Here is a 9,988-nt window from a genome sequence, read left to right as displayed (position 1 = left end):
GCCTAGCTTGTCTCAGGGCAGCCTGCCCTGGGCTGTCCCAGAACACCCTTGCCGTCCCCAATCCCTGTTGCCATCTGGACTACCCAGTGAAAGCGCCCCACCAGTAACATCCAGGGCACAACAGACCAGCAGCGCCAAAGACCCCAAAGAGAAGGGCCACAGCCCCAGACCCAAGAAGGGGCTCAGGTTTCCCAGGCAGAGAGGGGGCAGTGTGCTGGGTTTGGAGAGGGGAAGGTGAGTCGACGAGAATTTGTTAAGTGCCTACCAGGTCCCTGGGCTAAGAAGGGGACCCAGCGAGAGGCAAAAACAGTCCCTCCCCTTCAGGAGCTTCCAATCTAATGGGAGAGATAAAAAGCAAATCAATACATACAAACAAGATCCACACGGGATGAAATGGAAATAATCTCAGCAGGAAGGCATGAAAATGAAGGGGGCTGGGATGGCTTCTTGCACAAGGTGGGGTTTTAGCTGAGACAGGTGGGAAGGCAGGAGGCAGATCTGAGGAGGGAAAGAATTCACCGTTTAGAGTTAGAAAAAAACTTAGAAGCCATCAACTCCAATTTCCTCATCTTGCGAATGATTTGCCCACTGCCACTAAACCACAATGTCTCAGGCAGGATTAGAATCCCGAGACGCAGTGCACTATCCACTAGAGAACACTGCCTCTTGAGGCTTATCAATGCTTGTGGAGGGGTTTGTTTCACCTCCAGAGAGCCCTGTTCATCCTCTGTGCAACCTGCGGAATAGTGACAAGTATAATTGTCTTCTTAATGCTTGAAAAAGGATGACAGTAAAAATTGGACTTGACCCAGAACTCTGAGGTGTTCTAAGCATCCTATAGACATGATATCACTATTCTGATCAGCATTCCTACAGGGTGAGTAAAGGGACTGCATAATACCCATTCTCTAGATGAAAAAACTAAGCCCCAGAGAGGCTCTGGGTGGTGCAATGGACAGAGAACCGGACCTATTCAGGAACTTGAGTTCAAATCTAGACTCAGACGCTTAGTAGCCATATGACTCAGTTTCTTCATCTGTAAAATGAGGATAATAACAGCACCTGCTTCCCAGTGTTCTTGATCAAATGAGATCCTATTTGTAAAGTGCTTTGCAAATCTAAAACCACAATGGAAATCCTAGTAATTGTCCTTCTCATTACTCTGGCACTTACTCAAGGTCACACTCTAAACCCATGAATTCACTCTTTATGCAGGCCAAGACTATTGACTTCAGTCCCACGGTCTCTTCATTTGACCCTCTCTGAAATTATCTGGCTCAGTAGCAAGGCCAGAGCTCATGTGACAGGGCCATAACTAATGTGCCCTGGGCAATGGCTAGTAGAGACATAGCCACTTAAAGTTTGCAAGGAGATTTACAAAAGTTCTCTCATTTTATCCTCACAACCACCCTGGGAGGTGCTATTATCACTGTTTTACAGATGAGGAAACTGAGGCAGACAGGGGTTAAGTGATTTGCCCAGAGTCACACAGGTCATAATTGGTTGAGGCTGGATTTGAACTCAGCTGTTCCTGACTCCAGGTCAAACTCTCTGTCTCCTTCCCCCATCTTATTTGAACACGTGGCATACTTGAGACAGCAGATGAATGTTTTTCTGTGCCCAAGGCAAGGACCTCACTTGTTTCACCCTTGTGCTGCTTCTCTCTGGAAGCTAGAACAGCATAGTGCCTATGGAGACTTGACTTGGCAGTAGGAAGATCTGTATTCAAAATCTGACACTTTCTTACATTATCTTGTTCATTAACCTGATCATATCTGAAATTCCCTTCAGTGTAGTAACAGATGACTGTCTCTCTCCACGATGAGAGAGGGTTAGAACTTGTCTCACTGTATCTGCTTATAAACAGGACTCCCCTCCTCCGGGGACAGGATGACCGGAGCTGGGAGTCAAGATCTGAAAACACCCCCCTCAGTTTCCTGCCTTGTCACAGCTGAAAAGAAGACAGAGGAAAACCTCAGCCCTGCCTGGCTCTTCAGCACCTGCAGGTTAACCTTCCCCACCTGCTGGCTTGGGGGGGGGGGTGCGGGGTGAGACAGGCAGGTCTCGACTTTAGTCTGAGCAGGTGTACGAGCCCAGACCTGACCGTTAGTCCTGCTTGGCTTCAGGCCCTGGGGTGTGGGGATCTATAAACCCCGGGAAGCCACGGTTCATTTCCTCTCTCACAGGTGTCCCTCCTGGAGGGCATGAGGATAGTGCTGGGCACTTTGCCCCATGGGAAATCTCTGCTTCCCCGGGCCTGATGTAAAGTCTCTACCTAAATTCCCCTCCCCCGATGTATGATTCAGAATTCCATGGTGGAAGCCAAAACTGTTGTTTTCTTTCTCTATTCAGTTTGGTTCAGAACCTTTGAAGATTCCCACAAACGTCATCTTCCTGGCCGGAAGGCAAGGGGCTGCACCAGAGAATGTCTCTTGGTTTCCATTCACATTTTATAGATGGTTAAAGCTGGAACAGACCTTAGGAATCACCTACTGCAAGTATCACATCTGGCAGAGGGGGAAACTGAGGCTTGCCCAAGCTCACATGGCGAACAGGCCGGCAGACCCAGGATGGGAATTCAAAGGGCTTGAACCCCAATTCACGATGCTTTTCCATGCAGCAAACACTTCACAAACACCTACTGTGTGCAAGACAGAGAGGGGAGAAGAGAGTCAGGAAAAACTCTGCTCAAGGCTCAGGTCCTCCAGCCCAATGGTGTCAAACAGAAGGGACCTAAGGATCTCTGTTGGCCACATACCGACTCGGTTTTTAAAATGTTATCTATGCTTTGTGGAATTTTTATTTATTTTGTTAAATATTTCCCAACTACCTCTTAACTTGGTTCTGGACAGCTCAATCTAGGCACCCAACCAAACAGAATTTGAGAATTGGAAGGGGTGTCAGTAGCCCACCAGCCCAACCCATCCCCAAAAGCAATCTCCACTCTAACACACCCAGCAAGTGGCCCTCTACTTCTGCTTGAAGACCCACAAAGAGGGAGCACTTCCTCACCACTTCCTCAGGCCCTGTGAAGTAGGGCTCGTTGGGAGCCAGTCTGTCCAGACAGCCAGTCTACACCAGGCTCTTTGCAACTTGCACCCACCGCCCCTGGTTCGACCCTCGGGGGCCAAGCAGAACAAAGGTAATCCTTCTTTTACAGGACAGCCAGTTATACTCTTGAAAATAATGTTCATGCCCACTCCACTCCTTCACTTTTCAGGCAGAGTATCCCTCATTCCTTCAACAGATACTGCTAAACGTTGGCCCAAAGAACTGTTTCATGATGGAATTTCCATAAAGGGATAACAATAGTGATGGAAGATTTTCAGTGGAGAATTAAGGCTTGGAACTAGCACAGGGAAATGAACACTCCTCAGGGAAGAATGGAAGGGATTCCTTAGCCAGCACAAGTCCTGGGGCAGTTTCCCTTTGTGATGTCTATCTCCTTAAAAAAAGCACCACCTCTCACGTCAAGTCGGATTACCCAGAATTGCTCAAAACCACTTAGACCCAGAAAAGAATGCCATGACCCTCCAAAAGCCTTTGCACCAGCAAATCGCAGAGGTGAATAACACAGAGCTCTCATACTCAGCTCCAGGAATGGAAACTGGCACTGGTGAGACACGGAACCGAAGATGACTCCACATCTTCACCACAGCATGAGTTTTGTTCCTACATCAGCCAACATCACTAATTCTATTTGAGGCTGTTGTAACAACACAGCTGGGGGAGCAGATATCTTCTGTCTTGTCTGCTAGATAGCATGGAAACCTTTTAATTGTTGACTTCCCTACAAATGCGGAATCATAGAATGTCAGAGCTGGAAGAAACCTTAGGGGCCACCAAAGATTATAGGATTAGAATTGTAAAGGACATTAAGGGACAATTAGTACCTTGTGACCTTGGGCAAATCACTTAACCTCTTTTTGCCTCAGTTTCCTCAACTTTAAAATGGGGATAATAACAACATCTACCTCCCAAGGATGTTATGAGGATCATGAGATAATATTTTTGAAGTATTTCGCAGTGCCTGGCACATAGTAGGTGCTTAATGAATGTTTCCTTCCTAACTGCATAAAATAAAATATACAGGATAACCAAGCAAGTCAAAGGTTAGTAAAAATAAAGATGTATTCTTTCCATCCAAGTTCATGAACCCCATGAAAGAATTCTTGTACTAGACGACAGAGCTAAGGTCCCTTCTGCCCCTAACATTCTGTGATTCCATGCAGGGACTCTCCGTGGTACTAGAGCTAGATAACACCTCAGCTAAGATTAGACAACGGATCCCCCACCTGTCCGGTAGTCTCTCCAATACCCTCTAGTCCTTAAACAAGGGAAGTAACCAGGGAGCTGCTCTTTTCCCTGCTTAACTTTAAAGGCACCAAGAAAGCTTTGTGATTCCTGCTGTGTTCTCAAAACCCTGAAGGCAGTTTAAACAGTTGTCAGTCATGTCCACCCCACACCCTGGCCTCTGTTTCCTAAGATGCTACATGGTATGTTAGAAAGAAGATAAGACCAGGGGAGTTGGGACAGGAGGAGAATTAAGGGGGCTGCCTTTGGGTCCCAGATTACATTCACTAATGCTGTGGCCTTGGAGCAGTCATAGAATTTCTCTGGGTTTCAATTCTTTCATCTCTACCCCTTCTCCTGGCAGAGTCCCATTCACCCTGTTCTAGGTACAATTCAATTCTCCCCATCCATGTCACCAGCACTTACTGTCCCCAAGGTCACTCAGTCAGCATCCTCAGTGATGTTAGCATCTGGTCACAGCCTTCTAGTCCAACCCATCCCTGCCATGCTCACGGGGAATTCAAAATTTGTGCTACTCAGTCCTGCTTCTCCAACACTGAGCTCACACTTTCCAAGACTTTTAAACTCCAACACTACCTAAAGACTTCATTGAAAATAGCCAAGCTGAGGAGCCAGACAGAGCTCAGCTGACCTTTGTACAGGAATAATCCATGGCGTGCTGGATAAGGATTATAACCATAGGCCAGTTTGCACAGCACAGTGGAGGACTGGGGCATTGGTGGTGGGGAGAAGGTGAGTGGGGACACATGGGCATCATTTCAGGTTCTCACAGTCAGTCCACCACTATGAAAATCATGGGATAATGTGCATACCCTCTAAAGCTGTAAAGTAATCTTAAGCCCTTAAATGCATTACCTTAGGGAGTGTACAGTTGTTTGAATTTCAGAGCTTGAACAGGTTTTCAATTGGTTTTCCACAGCATCTTAAGCTGGAAGGGTCATCAGATGCTGTCCATTCTGACACACGCACCCCACTTTGGAGATCCAGAGAGGTCAGTCCATCAGTACACATTTAGTAAGTACCTACTATGTTACAGGGACTGTACTAAGTTCTGTGGGTGTAAAGAAAGGCACAAGACAGCCCCTGCCCTCAAGAAATTCACAGTCTGATAGGGAAGACAACATGCAAACAATTATATACAAAAGACCCAGACAGGATACACTGGAAATAGCCAACACAGAAAAGGCACTAAAAGTAAGAGAGACTGGGAAAGGCTTCTGGCAGAAGGTGGGTCAATGACTTGTCCAGGGTCATATAGCTAATAAGTGTCAGAGGTGAGCCACTAACCACTTGTATGAACTGGCAGTTCATATCCTCTGACTAGTTACCTATTGGGGAGTAAGTAGTTCATACTTGAGTCAATTTCTTATGGCTATTTTAGGACAGAATTTTGTCAGAAAATATTTTGGGTGGCAATTTCCTCCTCCTCCCAAACCTGCTCCACATCTGACTTCACTCTTCTGTCTGGTAGCGCGACCCTTCATCCATTCAAAACCTTGGTGATAACTATAATTAAATGCATTCAGTCATAGATTTGGAGCAAGACAAGACCTAAGAAACCATCTAATTCAACCCTCTCATTTTATGGAGGAGGAAATTAAGTCTCAGAATGGTGAAATAATTAGTCCAAGGTCACACAGCTAATAAGAGATTGAATGTAGGGTTCCCTCAGATGCCAAGCCTGTGCTCTCCCCACTGCATCACACTGCCCATCTTCCCCCTTCCTCATCTCCCACAGATAATCAGGTCCCAAGTCCTACCGACCTGCTCTGAAAAGCCCCTCCCTCAAGTTCCCTCCTGTCTGTTCCCACTGCCACCCCTCTGTTCAGACCCTCACAACCTCTTACTAGGTCTCCCTGCCTCCATTTTCTCTCCCTCTCTAGCTCACTCTTCATACTGATGTCAGAGTAATCTTCCTTACACTTAGGGACCCAGATATAGAGTCAGAGAACCCGGGTTCAAATCTCAGCTCTGCTAATTATGACTTGGGCCTCAGCTTTTTCAACTATAAAATGACTTAGATGATTTCTGAGATTCTAAACTAGAATTTCCATTTTAGCTCTAAATGTACAATACTATGATGCATGACCCCTGGTCTCATAACTCTTGTGCTCAGGGCTCGCTAAGGGCTCCCTAATGCCCAGAAAATAAAATGCAGACTTCATATCTCAGCATTCAAGGCCTTCCACAAGCTGGTCTTGTGCAGTCTTGCTTTTTAGGCAGCCCTATGCATCTCCAGACTAACAGGACAAACCCCCATGGCCCACGTGTGCCTGCGTCAGGGTGCCAGCTCACCCTGTTTGGAATACTTAGAATGGCCCTTTCGCTCACTTCCCCTTTCCACCCTTCTTGCCCTGCGCCCACACAGAATGCCTATTCATCCTTCCGTGTTTTTTAGGGAGGCTTCCCTGTGCCTCGAGTCAGCAGTGACCTCTGCCTTGGGACCGCTCGTGACCTGTGGGATCTTCTCATACATTGAACAAGCTCTCTGCTAAACCAGCCGCACCACCTCCATGACGTTCCACAGTCCTCCTGAAAGAGGAAAACTGAATTCGAAGGCTCATCTGCCAGGATGCCCAACAAGGCTGGATGACAACAAAAGAAAGGCACTAAGAAAAACAAAACACTGGGAGAAATGGAAGCAAGGAGTCAGAAAAGGAGTTAGCCTTCGGGTCTATGGAATCCTCCTTCTGTGTCCCCTTGACCTCCTGGGAGCTAGTCTGACCTATCGAGATGAGACAGAAGCCTACTCTTTCTTGTGTTTAAGACAGTCCTGACGCTTCCCCCCAGAGGGGAGGGGGATGAATAAATTATAAAAAATAGAGACAGGAGAAGAAAGATTCCTCTAAAAATGGGGAAGAGGGGGCAGCTAGGTGGCACAGTGGATAGAGCACTGGCCCTGGATTCAGGAGGACCTGAGTTCAAATCCGGCCTCGGACACATAACACTTATTAGCTGTGTGACTCTGGGCAAGTCACTTAACCCCATTGCCTAGCCAAATATAAAAAAATAAAAATAAAATAAATAAAATAAAAAATAAAAATGGGGAAGACAGGAAGCCTACCTTTTCCAAAGAGCAAATGGAAGACCTTTTCTGAGCAGCAGGCCTGCATTCTTTGGGGCTGACAGGTCTTCTAACCAATGATCCCTATGGCCTAGTCCAACCTTTCCCCCCCCCCCCAGTCCCATCATTATACAGATCAGGAAGTGGAAGCCCAGAGAGGGTGTGACTGGCTCCGGGCTGCATACAGACTGGGAATGATCCAAACCCGGGCCCTCTGACTCGAAATCCAGAGGCTTCCACACTGTGCCTTTCTTCATTCCTTGTGTCTTTTTTCGACCTCTTGGTACCCTGGACCTTGTCATCATCCATTTGCTGCCTCTCATTCTTTCTATGTGGCTCCTCACCTTTTCTGGCCCCTACAGAGAGCATCAAGAGTGGCCTTCCCTCTACTTCTTTGAGAGCCCATTGCAGTCCACTCATGTCCACCCTGTCTCTCTCCACCACTCTTGGCATGGGAGTCATTGATGCCTTAACTTTCCTAAGACATGGTGTTCCATGATTCTGGGGGAGAATGCCACCTACTCTGTTGTCATATAGAGAGGAATGGCAGTATAGAGGTAAGGACAATGGATGTGTTCAAATCCTTTCTTTGCCACCTTAGTACTGGCTGTGTTACTAATCTTTCTGAGACTCAGTTTCCTTATCTGTAAAATGGGGATAAAGACAGACCCTACCTCATAGGACTACTGGGGTGACCAAATTAAAGTGGATCAAACCTAATTCTGAGCTCTAGGGGAATATTGGCTCTTCCATCCATGTAGATAGGCCCCAAGTGAAGACTGACTTTCCTTGGCTTTTGAGGAAGGCAGCAGTGGACAGAATCTTGGGTCTTGAATTAGGAAAGCCTGGGCTGAAGCTCTGCTCCAGGTACCAGCTCTGCTACAAGTCACCTGCCTTCTGGGAATCTCAGTTTTCTGGTGTGAAAGAGCAGGTGTGATAATAATGGCTGTCAGACCTGCCTCATAGGGCGAGGAGTCACAGCTGGGATACTGACCTTGCTGTGGCCTTTCTAAAAGCTGCAAAGTCCTGGCCACAAGCTATCTCATCTGGACCTCTCAGCAACCCTTTGATGCTGGCCAGCAGAGAGTTCAGAGGGGGGACTTGCCCAGGACTGCACAACCAGTGTCAAAGGTGGGATTTAAATCCAGATCTCTCCTGCCTCAAAGTGAGTGTTCTTTCTCTCTCATCCCACATAATTCTCTGAAGTCGCCATAGCCACATTTATGGAGATGGTTTAGGCCAATTCCTTCTAATCTCCACTTCAAAAGGGGGACACAGGTCTTTCTTTCATGAGTGTCACCCAATCAATTATTCAAAACACCCATTTCACTCTAAGTCACCTCAATCACTGCTTCCAGATTACATTGGAACAACAAGGGCTAGGCCTGTATAGATGTTCACTAATGAATGGCTGGCCCTGGCCAGACACCTGAAAAATAGCAGCGCAGTAGTAATGCCCCGGGGACTGACCTCATAGGATCAGAAATCTAGAGCTAAAGGAGTCTCAGAGGTTACTGAAACCAACCTCTTCATTTTATGAACATAACTGAGACTCAAACAGACACCAGTAAGGCTCTGAGGCAGGATCTGAACCCAAATCTTCCCTCTTCCAGTGATCCATCTACTGTCCCACAAGGCTTCTGTGGCTTCATCAGCATGGGCGCCCTCTTCAGCCACGCAGCCCCCTACCCTATCCTTGAGAGCTCAGGGGCTGAAAAATTCCCTGGGTCAGCCACTGATGGGCCACTCTACCCTAGGCAGGCAGACTCTTGGGTGCCAGACACACAGTTGCTATTGCTCAGCCTTTAGCTTATTGAACCTGTCACAGCTTGTACTCCAGAAGCTGTGGTGGGCCATGGAAATGTGGAGGCAGAGGGAAAGTACCAGAGAAGACTCTCACCTGCAAGGGAAAGGGTGTTCTCATCTGGGAGTTCCCAACACAGCATACACTGGGTCCTTATGCTTAAGATGAGCTAGCACCATAATAGTAGCCCCTCACTCTCAGGACTTTTATAAAGCTCACATGAGATCATTTGTATGTAAGGTTGCTTAGCAAGAAACATTGCTATTATTCTCATTATTAATGGGGATGTCATTAATAACATTATTAATTGTAATGGTCATACCTCCAGGGCCAAGGGAGGGAAGGGGAGGCAAGCTTCTGTCTTGCTTTGGTCAACCACCACTCCAGTGTGTGCCCAGGCCCAGGCCCAGCCAGGTATGAGCTGCCCCTCTGCCCCACCTGCATTCCTTCTGCCTGAGAGCCCCAGGCCCAACTTTCATTACCTCACTGCAGGAAGCAGACACACCTTTATCTGATTAGGCTGAGCACAAAACTTAAACCACCTGGCTTCCTCCTTCTCTGCAGAGGCCTGAATGATTCAGCTGAAATCAGTGCTCATGATGAAACAAAAGCAAAGACCTTTCCCCAGTGCTGCCTCTCTTCCCTTCCTCCCTTTTCTCTTTCTTCTTTTCTTTTCCCTTCTATGGAGGCAGGTGTGGCAGATCTCCAAGTGCTGGGTCTCCTCCTCCTCCTCCTTCTCCTCCTCCTCTTCCTCCACCCCTGAGTTCCACAAATATCTAGTCCCACTCCCACCTGAATAATAATGC

This window comes from Phascolarctos cinereus, unplaced genomic scaffold (genome assembly GCF_003287225.1).
Source record: "Phascolarctos cinereus isolate Bilbo 61053 unplaced genomic scaffold, phaCin_HiC Scaffold_7;HRSCAF=346, whole genome shotgun sequence".
Taxonomy (NCBI): Eukaryota; Metazoa; Chordata; class Mammalia; order Diprotodontia; family Phascolarctidae; genus Phascolarctos; species Phascolarctos cinereus.
Note: the sequence above shows the minus strand (reverse complement) of the source record.